This window comes from Pteropus medius, unplaced genomic scaffold (genome assembly GCF_902729225.1).
Source record: "Pteropus medius unplaced genomic scaffold, Ma_sr-lr_union100, whole genome shotgun sequence".
Classification (NCBI taxonomy): domain Eukaryota; kingdom Metazoa; phylum Chordata; class Mammalia; order Chiroptera; family Pteropodidae; genus Pteropus; species Pteropus medius.
This window is the reverse complement of record NW_024340701.1, coordinates 11,992,520-12,008,726: the sequence shown is the minus strand read 5'-3', so window position 1 is coordinate 12,008,726 and position 16,207 is coordinate 11,992,520. Positions and strand designations below refer to the sequence as shown.

The window sequence follows — 16,207 nt, the reverse complement described above, 5'->3', positions numbered from 1 at the left end:
TTTTCTCTAATAGCTTTGAAGATTTTCTTGGTATTCATGATGTCCAGGACTTTTTATGTAAGTATAGATCTATTTTTATTTATCTTTTAGCCCTCCCAGTGCTTTCAATCTGAGTTCAATGATCTGTCTTCCATGCTGGAAGATTTTCATCCATTATTTTTTCAAATACTGCTTTTCCACCTTTGTCTATAAAAGAGCAAATAGCAGATAGTTTGGCCCAAATCCTAGCTGCACAGCTGTTCTACTCCCTCCTGGAGCTTTAAACAAACCACATCCCTGGGCAACAAGGGGTGTGACTTTAAACCTCCCTTCATGGATTGGAGAGTCCTGCTCCAGGCTTTCAGTTTTAGTTCGTGAGATTCCCTCTAGCTCCCTGCCACGTTTGGTGTTCTTTGCCCCAGAAATTCAATTGCCCACTGTCTTGACCAGCTACGTGAAGAGACTAGTGGGCCACACCTTTAGCCCCTGATTATTGCTGTGTTTGGTTCTCTTTCTGGGCCACAGAGATGCTTATCTTTCTTTTATTTCAATCATGGTTATTTTTTAACACTTATTTTAAAATAATTTTGGACTCACAGAAGTGTTTCAGGGATAATGCAGCAAGTTCCCATGTACTTTCCGCCTAGCTTCTTTCCTTAATGTTAACATCTTCTGTAGCACAGTTAGGCTTTTAACATTTTTCTTCTTGTAGTTTATCTTTTACTGCTGAATATTTGGCATTCAAGGGCAGTAGAAGCATGAACTCATCAAGTCATATTGAGCAAAAGTTCCGGACCAGAAATTTTCCCATTGACTAACCGTTTAACCATCCGTCCATTCATTAAACAAATATTTATTAAGCTCTTACTATGTTCCAATCACTGTCCTAGGCACAAAGATATAGCAGTGATCAAAACAGGCAGAAGTCCTCCCACTCGTGTTTTTAAAATTTAGTGTTGGAGATATGAAATAGAGAAGATAAATGTGGTAAAATATGTAGTCTATTATATAATGATAAGTATTGAAGAGAAAAAATAAAACATGGGTTGAGGATAAGAAGTGTTGGGGTATTAAATATAAAGGTTGGGGAAGGCTTTACAATTAAGTGAAGACCCAAAGAGACGTGGGCATGAGTCATACAGATATCTGGGGTTAGGGAAACAGGCCTCAAAGAAAACCTTGAGAACTAGGCATTATAACTACAAGGAAAATGAGGTTCAGAGGAATTAAAGTCATTTGCCTTTTCATGCAGCCAGTAAATGGAAAAACTGTGATTTGTACCCTGGTCTTCCTGACTTCAGAGCTTGTGTCTTTTCCAGGTGGCTAAGCACAGATTTACAGAGACACACCCCTTCAAAGGATGCATTGTGGTCCTTTAACTCACATAACTTAGTGTTAAGCCATGGTATTCTCATAAACCTTTCAAGAAAACCCTAGAATTCTATTTACAGAGTACTTGAGGTTTTTCAACAAGATGTTTTCGTTGAACTAGTTGAGCTTCATAAAACATGACTTTGACCTTTTCAGCCAGTGGCTGGGAGCTTGAGTGGTCATGACCACCCTGGAAGGTGGCTGGTGCCTCCATGGAAGGCAGTTCGTTTGTCGGTTCCCACGCTAATAGGGAAGCAAATAATTCTTTCCAAGACTGTTTGTTCTTATTTTGCTATATTCAAGCTCTAATATCATTCATTTCCATCAAAATATATCATGGAAAATGAGCCCTTATGAGCAAACCCTAGCGATTCTTACAAGCAGAGAGACAGCCAGTTTATATTGTTAAAGATTTGGATTACAGGGACTCTTAAAAGAGGGCACATATAATTCGTTCTTTAAAAGAAATGCAATTATAAAAACCCAAGTGGAAGTCTCATGGAGTCATTTTAGTGTTTGTAAGATTCTCCTGGATTGTTTAAATGCAGGGTCCTGGACCTGACCTTCAGGTACTGGATTCAAGTTTTGGATGATAACAAAGAATCTGCCTATTCAACACTTACTCCTACCACAAGGGACCCTTCTTTGGTCCAGAAGGTCAAAAACAAATTCCTCTTGAAGGAACTAATGGCCTCTCCAAGCCCCAGCCTACTTTGATGGTTCTACCAATCCTACCTTGCTTCCTTGACTCTTCTCCTCACCCTCATCATCTTATATCCACACACTCTGACCATTCACATTAATTCTTACTTCTTTGAATTCCTCATCAGTATAGTTTTGTTCCAGTGAACTCCTTGCCCAAAAAGCTTTTTCTCTCATCCTTGCATATTAAAGCCTTGTTCCTTGTTCAATACCCTGCTCAGGGCTCTCCATTCCATAAATCTCCCTAAATCTTTCAGTTAAAGCGAATTCTTCCATTCTCCATGTTTCCATAGTTTAAAAGGAAAAAAAGGAGAAGGAGAGGGAAAGAGAGAAGGTGAAGAAGAGGGAGAAGAGGAAGGAGAGGAAGAAGAAGAGGAATAACAACAACAGCAACAACAACAACAACAACAATAATAATAATGGGGAGGAAGAGAAGAAAAAGAGGAATATTGCTTTGATGGATCCTAACATGGCTCGCCCTCAATAGGTCCAAATGTTGTAACTTTTATCTTTCTATCCCTCCAAGGCTCAGCACAGTTTTTTGCACATGAAAATGTTCACTAAATTTTTGTTGACTCAAAAGAACAGATAAATATTATCAACAATTAGCCCATTAATAATTTATGTGAAATGTGAAGTTTTAGCTAAGAAATCATTGGTCTCCTAAGCAGATTAAATGGCCCCACAACAATCTTGCTTATATACTTGTATACTTGGCTAAGAAATTGCTTGTTTTTGTTTCTATTCTTTTTTCTTTTCACGTTTCAACTTTCACCCTAAGCTGTGGATCAAATCTAGCTGAATTTTTTAAAAGCCACTGATAGGTGATTTCTGTACTCTTGTTGAAGCTTTGTGGTATACCAGGATTAAAAGTATGATTATTTTACAATTGTTAATAATGGCCCTCTCTCAGTGGCCACATTTGCAGCCTGTGTATGAAAAATCATATACTATCATAGGCAAGAGCAATTCAGGCAAATCTGTTCTGTGGTTTCTAATGCCTATGATGGTATCTGACCCTTTCTGATGAACTTGGTCAAAATGATCGCCTCTTTCTGCCCCGGTTCCTTCCTTTCCCAATTGAGTGAGGACATATTGGCTTTGGTGGTGATCCTTTCCACATCTGAGAAGAACAGCTTCTGGAAGAATAAAGCTGGATGTAGGTCCTCAGAGAAAGCACAATGATGGCATTTTTCATATTAATTTAATTTTTTTAACTTTTCATTTTGAAATAATTTCAGATTTTTAAAAAGTTTCAAAAATAGAATGTCTACCTTTTCCCCAATTTCCCAAATGTTAACTTTTTTTTCATATAATCATCATAATATTACCACCAAATTTATGAAAGGAACATTGATATAATATTAGTATCTAATCTACAGTCTTCATGCAAATTTCTCCAGTTGTCCCACACATGTCTTTTTTTCTGGTCCAGCATGCAAACCAGCATCACAGGTTATGTTTCATTGCCTTAGCTCCTCAGTCCTTTTCATCTGGAATATTTCCTGAGTCATTCTTTCATCTGAAACTTAATATACCACCTTGATACCTTTGAAAAAACTGACCAGTTATTTTTGTAGGCAGTTCCTCAATTTGTCTGATATTTTCTCATGATTAAATTCTGGTTATGCATTTCTATCAAGAATGTCAGACATAATGTGTCCTTCTTAGTTCATTTTATCAGGAGGCACATGGTGTCCATTTGTCCCATGACTGGTGATGTTAACTATTAAACTTTGGTCAAGGTGTCCTCAAAGTAGAGATATTGTGGAACATGTAAAGATATTTCTCATTATTTTGTTTCCTGAGGAAGAGAACTAAACACATTTAATTTCTGAGGAAAAAAAATGAAATGTTTCTAGTATAATTTCCACTTAGTACCTATTGAAAACTCTTGCCTGAAACAATTATTACTTTGCTATTTGCCATATAATAATTTTCTACTTTCCTCATTTATTATACACTTATTAGTTGGAATTCTACTCTACCGAAAAAATTTCTCATTCATTATTCATATATTTATTCATTTGTATCAGTAGAATTCACCGATTCTTATTTTATTTTTTGGTTACAATTTATTACATTTACTATTTATAGCTGATGTTATCCGAGATTGTGTTGATGCATATCAAGAAGATAAAGCCTCTCGGACTCATCACAGTGGATTTAAGCAATTCTGTTGGGCCCTTACCTTTCCAATGACTGTGACTGAATTGTGCCCACATGCTGCTCTATATAACCTCTATTTAGGTGTTATCCAGATGGGGTTTGTGTGTACATTTGATTTTTCAATGACTCCTATGTGGGTTGCCATCATTACCTTTCCATTGGTATTTTCTTTGAAACATTTTGTAGAAAACCCAACAACACAATTCCCTATGGCCTCTTGAGCTCTGAACCACACTCTTTCTGCATTGTTCCTGCATCAGATTCTATTTAATTAACATTTGATTTTGCATTGCAAGACCCTGATATACATTAGGAGGTCACCACCCAGCCATTTATCTTTTAAAGTAACTGGGCTGGTTATTTTTTTTAAAGTTCTATCAGGTTAAAACAGTTAGCAATTTTTCTCCTTGCAGTGTCCCTTCAGCCTGGACCAGACGGATAATAGATCAGTGTAGGTTCAGATGCATTACAACATTAGTCATCAATTAGGTTTAAACCAGCACTGTAATATATCATTTATCTTGCCTGCCACGGCTCTTTTGAACATTTAATTTTTTAAGGCCTCTTAGGTTTTCTTTTTATCTTTCTAACTGGCCTCCTGCCTTCCTCCTTTGTCTCCGACACAGCCATCTCCTTAAGGAACAATAAAAATTAGATTTGTTTGACCTGCTTTCAGGGTTCATTTCAGCAAGATGGATTTTAAAAGCTTTGATTGGTTAGGTAGACAGCTTTTATGTAATATTCCAGACATTTACGCACTGTCTTTCACTGAGCCTTGAGCAGGTGTGTATGGGAGAGGATATGTCTGGGTGCCACTAAAGAGCTCCTTACTATTCCTTTCACATCAAATAATCCTCTGGTAAATTGCTTACTCTTAGATACGGTAGGCATCTCATTAAGAGCTCAAGTTGTTGGCATGTCTTTCTCCTCCTAATAACTTTTTTCTAATCTCCTGCATTCAGCATTTATGGCATTGTTAATGTTAAAAGGATGCTCTTTGTTCAATGGGGTCTTTCTAAGCTGACTTGGGTTGTAATGGGTTCTCTCGATTTTTTCTAGGTGTGCAATCCACCTTGCAATAAGAAAATGACCCATCCCTGAAACAGAATATTCATGGGATGGGTCATTTTCTTATTGCAAGGTGGATTGAAGTCATGGAGAGAGCAAGAGTTTTGAGGCCACAGGACCTAAGCCCTTTGAAAGATGACCCAGCTTTTATTAGGTGAACTCCTCTCTGACTCAAGCTGGTGAGACACATCTTCCTGAGTCTTAGTGTCCACCTTGCTAGAATAATTATAATACCCACTTCAGAATGTATTTATCAGTTTTCAGTGAAAACGTAGAAAACTTGGAGTGCCTGGCACAAGATCAGAGATCTTTTTTAAAGTATCTCTAAATTTAGCCTTTTCTTTGCAAAGTAGCGATTATAACATTTATTCCACAAATATTTAATCCACAAATATTTACTGAATTCTTTTAGAAGGGGAAGAAGCAGTGAACAAAACAGACAAAGCTTTATTGTGGAGGAGACTGATAGTACACAAGTAAATAAGTAAAATACATGATATGTTAGATATCGCTAAGCACTGAGGAGAAGAAGATAAATTAGGGTTGTTGAAAAGATTAAATAAGATAACATTTAGAATGTTCCTAGCCAGTGTCTGGTACATAATTAGTAGTCCATTAAAAATGATTATTTATATCAATCATTCATTTATTATTTCACATGTCTATTCAACACTCGTTGAAACCACACTTTAAGTTAGGCACAGACACTGTAATCATGGGTACTAAAATCTATTCATTCATTTATTCATTCTTGCACCTATTGAGCTCCTACTCTACAGACGGCACTTTACCAAGACCTGGATCTAAAGATGAATAAAGTAGTTTCTTGTTCTCAAGTTACCCACAGTCTAAGGGGGTCTCAATTGTGGCAAAAGACAAAGAGACAAGAGGAAAGATTTGACTGGGGCCTAGCAGGAGACTGAATTTGGAAAGGCAGAGTAGAAAAGAGGATGAAAGCAGGTAGCATATCCTACCTTGCTTTAGTCAGTCTTCAGGTACAACAAATTTGCCTTTTCCTGAGGCTGAGGATATTTTGATGACCCAGTGGGCTGGACTACTCCCTCTATTTCTCAGGTCTCTCTGAAGCCAGCTCTGAAGCTCACCAATAAGTGGGTGAGAGCAGGGAACAGGCATGTGATAAGACTTAAACCAAAGTGTTCTGCTGTTGGAAGAAGAACTATAAACTCAAGGCTGAATTTAAATTTCCTGTGCTGGGAAAAAGAGTCACTGAAGAAAATGAATAAACTTATTCGAGATTTTTACCATATTTTAATATATTGAAATGATCCGGTTTTAATCTTGACCCTGCAAAGAATTTGTTGTTTGAATGTATCCTCTGATGTCTACGGCTATGCTACCCTGTACAAGCCCGATCCCATCTGATATCGGAAGCTAAGCAGCGTCAGGCCTGGTTAGTACTTGAATGGGAGACCACCTAGGAAGACCAGGTGCTGTAGGCATTTAAAAAAAAAGGGATTGTAAACTGATAAAGTCCTTGCAATCTGTGAGGTCAACCAAGGGTTGCCTCGCCAAAAAAAAAAAAAAAAAGAATGTGGGCTCTGAAAAACTCAGGGATGGAATTAAATAAACTTTTTGCTCTAAGGAGAATCCTATAAAATGAGTTAAATTAATCACTTTATGCTTATTCACAAAATTATTCATCTAACTATTCATTTATTCATTCTTTCATTCATCCGACCAGGTTTTTGAGCATTTTCTTTCTGCCAGACACTGTGCTGAGTACTGCATTACAATAAATGTGGTTCTAGTCGCAAGAAGATGACAATCTGGATTGCATTTTTTAGAGATTATTTAAATTATCGTATACTTTACCAGACATAATGAAAAAAAAATTACAGTAGAAATTCTCTTGCAGAATTACCACGTAAATGAGACAGGACAAGCATTAGTCCCCTTTGTTTTCATTCTACAGGGATGAAAATGAAGGCACTGAGAAATCTAGGGAGAGGCTTCTCACATGCCAGGGACCGGCCTGGGTGCTAGTATTATAATGGTGAACAAGTAAAGTGACCAACCATCTAGATTTGCCTGACACTGTGTCCAATTTTAAAACTGAAAGACCTGCACCTTGGAAAACCCTTCAGTCCTGGGAAACCAAGGCAGGTGGTCACCTAAGACATCCTATAAAATTGTTCCACTATCATAGAACACTGTGTATCATGCCAGGTACGTGAAATAAAGTTTGGTACAATTTCATTGATTTAGATTTAAACAAATGGAAATTATACTAGAAACATTTCATTTCTTTCCCCAGAGAACTTAAATGTGTTTAGTTCTCTTCTTCAGGAAAGTCCAATTTACATAACTATTGAATGAGCAGGAAAGATGTACTTCACTTAGAAACCAGTGGTAAGAAAAAACGTTGATATTGTGATGTTGCAAATGACCGACTTAGGTCCCTACCCTTTACTCTCTGAGTGTGACTGGCCAGCACAGGGATTCCAGGCTATCCTTTGAAGGATATAGTACTTAGGACATCTTTGAAGGATAATTTTACTTTGGGTGGAGGTGGGGAGACAAAATTCCCTGAATGCTATCAGTCATCAATAAATTACTTTGCATTCTATGCAACTCTGCTCTTCTAGGAGCAGAGAGCTCCCTGCTTCTAGTTATTTCATAAAAATAGCGTTATTCTACAGGTCATTTCATTGAGTGAAGAGTATGGTGGAATGGGGATCAGGAAAAGCCCAGGTCTTTCATACAATTTGAAATCTTAGTTCATTTCTCTCCTGGGGTCTCAACATTTTAACCTGGAAAGAGGCACAGCCACACCTACCTCTCTGGAGAGACCAAGAAGACAAATAGAGTCCCCACCCTGTGCAAAATACCCTGAAATCTAGGAAAGGAGGTCCAGGTGATAAATTACTTACCTGGACAAATTGCTTACTCTTCCTGAATTTCATTTTCCTCGCCTAAAAGTGGGGAGTAGGATGAGGTTTGCAATTATATAACAAAGTGTTGTTGTAAGGATTTGAATAATGTTAAGTAAAGCCCCCAACACAACACCAGACTCTTGTTAAGATAAATATGTTTGGAGACCTTGGATTTGACTCGAAAGATCTTTAAGCTGTGACTATACGAAATAACTATTTTAATCAAAATTATACTCACATTGGTGGGTCAAGATTTTGTTTTCTGGAGCATACTTTATTGAGACAGTTTATATTTTTGCTTGAGTTTCTATACAGCACAAGTCACTATTTCTGATTTTATTTTAATTTTATTAGAATCAAATATTTCTTTGTAAATTATAAAATAAATATTTTATTAACTAATCATTATTTTTTCCACATCAGATTGAACTGATTATACCTCTTGCCACTGCTAATATGTTTTGTGCACATTAATTCTACAAAATTCAGTTTGAAAATCTATTCTTGTTTAAGAAGAGTTGATATTTCTTTCAATTTGTAGTCTGTAACACATTATACCATGTGTGGTTATCAACTTTGTTTTGTGCCAAATACTTCTATCAGTAATTGTCATTAAGAATCTAATAGCCATTGAACATAAAAGACTGAGAAGATAAATGGTACCTGTATTTTCCTTTTTAAAGCAAAGGAGAAGGAGTATTAGTATAGCAAGGTGGTAGTACAGTATGAGTCAGAGTCAAAACAGTGGGGTCAAAGTATCCGTCTTCTCTCCCATTCTCTCCTGCACCCTCCCTCACCCTGGACTGGCCTCCTGGTGTGGAATTTGCCTGATACCCACTTCAGCTGGCCTATTCTATCAACATGAAGTACTGGGGGAAAGGGCTACATGAAAGGGCTTTGTAACTTTGTCCATTTTCCCTATTTATTTCCTGCTCAGTGCCAGCCTCCTTTTCCCCCTTGGCAACTCATACTAGCAGGGCTTGCCCCTGATTTTGCAAAAAACTTGTTTCAGCAAAAATCTTGTTTTGAATACAAATTTGTCTTGAGGAGTAAAAGAGATAGTGACAAAGAATCTCAGTATAATGCTTGACATGGTGGTCTGTAATACATAGTAGTGGGTTCCTTTCCCCTTGCCCTCTGGCATCTTCCTTTCTTAGGGAAAGAGTGTGGTCCAATAGAAGGGGCATAGACTTCGGAATTAAACTGACTTGGGTTAAAATCTTAGCCTTCTATTTTTTTTTTTTTTTGCTCTGTGTTCTTGTTATTGATTGATTGATTGATTGAGCTTTAGTTTTATTAGCCATAAAGTAGGGAGAAAAGTATTATTTACATCCTAGCACTAATATGAAGATAAGGTGACAATGCATTTGAAGCGTTCACCTACACACTGGAAATACATGATAAACGCAGAACTCAGACAGTAGCAAATAATTAAATTGATAAATTATTAGATCATGAGACTGCAGTGAAAGGGGTACTATAAGTGCAAACAATAAGAAAATCTAATCTCGTTGAGGGCCGGTTGGGATTGTCATTGAAATCATGGTTCACATGATTATGCCACACTTTTGTATATATGTGTGTATATTAGGGTGTGTGTGTTAGAGTATTTGTGTCGGGGGCGGGGGGGGATGTAGACAGTGATGACAAGTGTAGTCTTTGGAATTAGACATGACTTTGAATCCTTACTTTTCCATTTATAAGTAAATTTGGGGTAAGTATTTAATTTCCTAAATCTCAGGTTTTTATCTGTAAAATGAGGATTATAACATATTACCACATATAGCTCTCCTGAGGATTTTCCATATCTTTGTCCTCATCTATAACCTTTACTGAGTGCTTTCTATGTGCCAGGCACCATGTGCTCAGTAATCCCATGACTCTGGGACTATTGTCCTGAGGAAACTGAGGCAACAAGAGGTTAGGTAACTTGCCCAAGGTTAGACACCTGTAAATAATGGAGTAAGATAGAATTTCAACCAAAAAATCTGGCTCATGAGACCATGTGCTCTCACATGCTGGTCACATGAAAAGATTGCTCAATACCTAGCTATCTTTTCATTGCAATTTTTTATCATTGGGCTTGTTTTCTCCAAGGGTACAGAAACATGCATTATTCCCATCCATCTCCCCAAGACCTATAGCACACAATAAGTGCTCCATAAGGGTACCCCTGAGTAGATGAATGTACTGGGCCTGACAAAGGCAGTCATGTTTTAGAGTTGGTGGGTGGAGGTGGGAAGGAATTAAGGACCCACACCCCTCCCTAGTACCTTCAGAAAGGCTTTCAACACCCTTGATTGCTATGTGCTCTGACAAATGCATAAAATATGGTCCCCTTCCAGCTGCTTGCTTGGTCCATTTCTGGAGAGGTGCCAACTGCCTATTTGATCAGCTTTGAGCAGCAGTGAGGTAGTTAAGACAAGCAGGGTTCAGTTGGCTGAGAAATGGGTAAATATTTTATAGACTGTATGGTAAATAATGTATATATTCAGAGAGACAAGGTGAATCTTTTATAGGCTTGAGCCCCTGTTAAGTCTGCAATTAAATACTGGTGCTCAAAGAAATTAAAAATAAATTCTAATCTCCCTGCCTTACAGAGAATCAAAGGCCTGCCCTTCAACCCTGGGTTAGAAGTTTAGTCTCTGTTTCCTGGTGCCGAATTGCAGTATCTGTCTGCAAAGTAAAAAGGTTCTTTTCCTTATCCCATTGCCACTTACAGACATATTCAAAAACATAACTCACATTTATATTTTTATATTATTTATTTGTATTGTATCTATTGTGAGCTAGAGGAGATTTATTTTAGTTTTCACAGCAATTCCAGTGAGATGCATGTAGTAGGTACATAAATATTTGGTATTTTATTTATATTTGTTAGGGAATATCTTGCGTAAGACCCTCTTCTGGGTGATGGGGTACCATAAATCTGGAGTATATACTCTGATGGTAGGAGAGAAATAATAACAGTAGTTTCAGATCTCCATCTGGCAAGAAAAATGAAGCAGAGTAAGAATAATAGAGAGTGCCAGGGAGAGGCCTTACAGGTAAGATGACATTGAGCAAACACTTGCAGTGTGGATGGTGGTGGTAAGAATATTTCTCTAATTTCAAGGTATTTTAGAGAACAATTGTTGTTTTGTGTGGCCCATATCAGGACCAAAGTACTCATTTCTCTAGCTTCTGGAAGATGCTGACGGCTCACATCTGAACCTTTGCCTTTAACTGAAGGAGATATTTGACCATGTTTTACTCCCACTTTCTTGGAACAGTCAATCTACAATGACTGGTTGATGCAAGGATACAAAGACCTGACCTCTTGTCTCAGTGGGGGATAACTCTGAGAGTACATCCTGGTGGGCAGTGAGGACCCTATCACTATGGTATGTGGAACCCCGAAAGCTCTTGCTATGCTTCAGCAGTATAATAGTTAGCACTTTGATTTGTGGTAAATGGGGTAAATGGAAGATCAGTGAAAAGAAACACACTAGCCATCACAAATATCTTGGGCATTTAAAAGGTATAGGGGAAAGAGTAATTATAAGGACAGTGGAATTAGATAGTTAAGTACAATTAATATATTGGAAAAAGATATGAAAGTTTGGGGCAATTAGTCACCCATTTATGACAAAATGTGAAAGTCAGAAGTTCTCCTTGGAGCCATATACAGAGACTCTCATTTAGTACAGCCAGAGGGCAGAAAAAAACGGAGGCTCAAGCATAGAACTTAATTATAAAGGTAGTAGAGCTCTAGAGAAGAATGAATTCTAAACCACAGTGAGCCAGCTAAATCAAGGTCAGGACCCTGATCTGGAAGAAAAAAGATCCTGAGACTTGGGGTGGGAACATCTAGGTTCATTGCATATAAACCTTAAGACCCCACATATCTCTGAACCCTCCGGCCTGTGGAAATGGCACACTTCTCCTTTTTAAAAAATAGTGCTCTGTCTTTGTTTGAAGATGATGCTGAAGCCTATGCCTTAAAAGACAAAATCCACCTGCCAAGGATGCCTCTCCACCAAAAGACCAGTAGTCATGTTGAGTCCTAACAAAACCAAGCTGAGGAGGTGCTGGGTATGCTAAGGGAGAAAGAACTTACAGAACACAAACCATCAGAAACTGGAAGGGTAATTTGGATCTGGATCCAAAGAGTGATGGATCAAGGAAAGTAGGATATGAAGTGGGAAAATGATAGCTTATTGATATGAAAACACTATTTTGTCATATAGGATTTAACACCCTGAGAAGGACTTCAGGAGATGATGCAATGGATCTCAGAAGCTTCAAAAAAAAAAAAAAAGTTAGCCAATTCTGAATAAAGTAGAATTGACAAAATGACCATAGCAGATGGCAAAAGAGGGAATCAAAATGAAGTGGGTATATTAGAGTGGACTTACAGGCTAGAAAACCCACTAGTCAGTTATATTTTGCAGGAGGACACTATGTTTGCCAACATAATAGAGAATCATCTGGACAGAGAACAAGCATAGTTTAGAAGCTCAGTTGCCTGTCCTATATGGGTCTTAGCTAATGATAAGAGATAGCATCACAGACCTGGGCTGCCAGAGAGCAATGGGAATAATAGAATTCCCAAATAATAGGAGTCACTTAGTGGCACATAATCTGAGTATAGGTTTGCCATTTCTGCTTGCAGGTCTTTGGCCAGAACCACTATTCAAACAAAGTGTTTCACCTATCAACAAGAGATTCTGCATAATATATTACACCAAGGAACCCACCTTATAGCAAAAGAGGTAAGGCAATGGCACATGCTGGGATCCATTGGTACACGCATGTATTTTATGACCCATAAGCTGCCACCCTGATAGAGTGGTGGAATGGCCTTTTGAAGAATCATCTAAAGAGCCAGGCTTGAAATGTTACCTTGCAAAGATGGGCACTATCTTCCAGGAGGCAGTAAACATGTTATATCAATTACCATTACATAGTGCTGTGTCCCCAACAGGTAGAACTCATGGGTTCAAGAACCAAGGAGTGGAAGTTAAAATGTCTTGCTTACCATTTATCTGATAATCCAGTTGGAAATTTGTGCTCTTTATCCCCAGTATTCTAGACTCTGCAGATTTAAAGGTCCTGGCTCTCAAAAGAAGAAAACTTCTACCAGTGAGCACTCTAAGAATCCTATACAACTTTTAGCTATCACTCTCTCCTGATTACTACCTTGGGTTCCTTATGTCAAAGACCAGCAAATAAGGAAAGGAATCACTATTTTAGTCAAGGTTCATGAATTCTGGTTGTCAGGAAGAGGTGGGGCTACTGTTATACTATGGAGTCATGGAGGGGTCCATTTAACACCCAAGGTTTTCACTGGGACATTTTTTGGTACTCCCTTGCCCAATTTTGATAGTAAATGGACAAGAAGGACATGATTTCCAGGGGCTCAGACTCTTCAAGGATATCTTTGTGCTTCCACATAAACCACCCAGATCAGCAGAGGTGCTAGAAGGAGATGGGAACATAATATAGTTAAGGAGAGGGAAATGATGCAAATCCATTGCCTCCAGGAAATCAATTGCAGCTGCAGGGATTAGTTCACCCCACTATTCTTCCTCTTTAAGTTTCTGGGGTGAAAAAAAACCAATCAGAATCTAAGAAGACCCGTTCCCAGTTGAATTGAACTTATTATATAATGCAAGAGGATCTGAGTGGTACAGCTGTAGTGCCATACTCCCAGATTTCCTATTTAGGACTCAGGCTCTCATTCTCTCAGCTCTCAGGTACCTGGATGAGCTTACAAGCTGGGGGATTTTTGGAGTGGGAAGGAGCAATGGGCTGGATGCAAGAAAGAGAACACCTAATTGATTTTCATTCCCAGTCCCAGGGATTCAAGGGTGTGGGGAAGAAACAGCCATCGCAGAAAGACTTGGTGACTGTTGGATGAATCAGTTCTTTCTGTTTAACAAAGAAGCCATGAATGTGGAAGAGGTGGGAGTAGGAGGTTGAATCACCAAAAGTCACAGAGTAGATTTGCAGTAAATGTGGGATTTGAGCTCAAGATTTTAATTCAAGGTCCCAGGCCATTCTGTCATCCCAGAAGGGTCTTTTCAGCTTCTAGTCCTAAATTCGAGTTTTACGATGGTAGAAACTGAGGCTCTGGCAAGCTGAATGACTTGTATGAGACCTGCAACCACGTCTTGTGACTCAGAGACCCAGATTTGTTCTGCAACACCATATTCAGTGCAATTCAAAGTGCTAAATGTGTTAGTTAGGTGTTCTTTGAGGTAGGTTTTGAGGAATTGGGCTGTCAAAAACTGCCCAGTGTTACCTCATTCCCCACCCACATCTGTCGGACTCCTGAGGCAAGGTTCTTTCCATTGTGCCATCCTCCTCCTCCTCCTCCTCCTCCTCCTCCTCTCTATATTAATAAGTGTGATTCAAGACTCCAGCAGAGGACAACTCATGGTAAACAGCTGCCACGAGGTGGTAGTTTAACAAATGTTTGTCACAGGGGTTCTGAGGCCAATTTCCGGTGTGCGGAGGGAGGTCTTCCCCTACACTAATGAGAAACTCTTGGACACCAGCAGGATATTTGAGGATTCAACTCAATTCTGACACTATCTACTTGGAGACTGAGTCAGATTCTACAGGTTAAGCGTTCAATCCTACAAGGCTTCCCCTAACCCAAGCTTCAGACACCAATAATAAGCCTAGATTGTTGCCAGGGCTTCTGACTTATTTGCTGTATATTAGAGTTTCCTAGGACCCTGTCCCTGGATTTGATTAATTTGCTAGAGCAGCTCACAGAACTCAGAGAAACATTTTATTTACTAGATTATCAGTTTATTTTAAAAAGGATATAACTCAGAAACAGCCAGATGAAAGAGATGCACAGGGCAAGGTGTGGGGAAAGGGCACAGAGCCTCCATGCCCTCTGAGTGCACTGCTCACTCAGCACTTCCAGGTGTTCACCAACCCAGAAGCTCTCTGAAAGCTGTCCTCTGGGTTTTTATGGAGGCTTCATTACATAGGCATGATTGATTAACTCTTTGGCCATCGATGATTAATTCAACCTCTAGTTCCTCTCCACTTCTAGGAAATTAGAGAATGGTACTGAAAGTTCCACCACTTTATTTACGGTTGGTTCCTTTGGCAACAAGCCCCCATTCTTAGGTGCTTTCCAAGTCACTTCATTAACATAAACCCAGTTCTGCTGAAAAGGAACTTGTTATGAATGACAAGACACCCATTTCACCTTTATGCCAATGAAGCAATTTCAGGTTCTGAGGACAAGAGACCAAATCCTATGACAAAAGATGCTCTCATTGCTCTTATCACTCAGGAAATTCCAAGGTTTTGGGGAGCTATGAGCCAGGAACCCTGGATGAAGATAAAAAATATGAGAATTCCATTTGAAGAGTACATTTGAATTACCAAATGTATATTGCTTATGAATAACAACATCTCAGAAGATAACCAACCTGATGGAAGGAGACCAAGTAGGTATGGGGAAGAACAGAATCACTTTATGGCTGAAAAAATGGGCTTTGCCATTAGAACTATCTGGCTTCAAATCTAGGTTCAGAACAATTTGCTTGCTAGTTGGCTTTAGGTAAACAATCTCTTCGAGTCTTAGTTTCCTTGTTTGTAAAATAAATGATAGTAATGTTCACCACAGATACTATTTTATTATTAAATGGCATTGTGCCTGTCAAACACAGGGGGTTTGGCACACAGAAGTTTTCAATCGAGATGAGCAATGGAGTGGGGGAGGAAGAAACTTTCTTCTTCTCTTCTAGGTTCTTCCTGCTGCTCTAGTAATTAAATCATCATGCGACAGATTAACAAGGATAATAACTAAATTATTACCCAGGTATGTATGGAAACCTCACATACATGACAGATTCAGTGACAAAAAGGGAAAATGAGGCATATATGACTTTCTAAGTTGAAGATGAGATAAACCACCTTAGGGCTCTAGAGGGGAGGAATAGGACAATAAGAAGGGCAATAAGAAAAGATGTTCAGTAATTAGAAGTTTGCCTTGCCCTATAGATAGTTCATAA

At 38.6% G+C, this 16,207-nt stretch overlaps 1 pseudogene; it reads left to right on the top strand.

The window, feature by feature from the left end:
• The first annotated feature begins 6,630 nt into the window (after positions 1–6,630).
• LOC120581500 (uncharacterized) lies at positions 6,631–6,749 on the top strand (annotated as a pseudogene).
• The last annotated feature ends 9,458 nt before the right edge of the window (positions 6,750–16,207 follow it).